This window comes from Octopus bimaculoides, chromosome 6 (assembly GCF_001194135.2).
Source record: "Octopus bimaculoides isolate UCB-OBI-ISO-001 chromosome 6, ASM119413v2, whole genome shotgun sequence".
Classification (NCBI taxonomy): domain Eukaryota; kingdom Metazoa; phylum Mollusca; class Cephalopoda; order Octopoda; family Octopodidae; genus Octopus; species Octopus bimaculoides.
Genome location: NC_068986.1, coordinates 448,242 through 448,784, shown reverse-complemented (window position 1 = coordinate 448,784; position 543 = coordinate 448,242). Strand labels below are relative to the sequence as shown.

General features: G+C 33.0%; 1 protein-coding gene across 3 annotated transcripts in view; it reads right to left on the bottom strand.

Annotated features, from left to right (window-relative positions):
- Window positions 1–543, bottom strand: part of LOC106873602 (transmembrane protein 272) — a 220,705-nt gene that overhangs the window by 163,494 nt on the left and 56,668 nt on the right. The window lies entirely within an intron of this gene.

Genomic DNA, 543 nt, shown 5'->3' with positions numbered 1-543 from the left:
CCTGAAATGTTTCCACTCATGGTACTTGCACCATCAAATGAAAAACAGCATAACTTTGAGCCAAGTGAAATGTTTAGGTGACACATGCACATAAATATGTTTTACTTAAAAGGGTCCAAGTAAAGGGCTTTCTCTATAGTTGAAGGTTACAAACCCTCGACAGATGACGATCTCAACAATTTCTAAAAGTGTTGCTTCAGCTGGACATTAAACTCGAGCCTACACCACTAAGTGAACCTAGTCGTCGACAAGTAATGTATGGCCGGTATATTGATGACTGAACAATAGGAGGATGAAAAATCATTGAAATCATTGACAAGAACTTTGTGATACGACGAACATACTATGACAAACTAGTAATAAATAAATGAATTTACATTAAAATTAAAGTGAACTGTTGTTAGTTAGTATGTGTGTGTGTGTGAATATACTTATTAGCAAAATGATAGTTCCAAAGTTCAACAATATCACTTTTAACATACAATTTCACATACAAATTCTTGCATTATAAATTGAAACACAATATATGTGTATGTATGTATA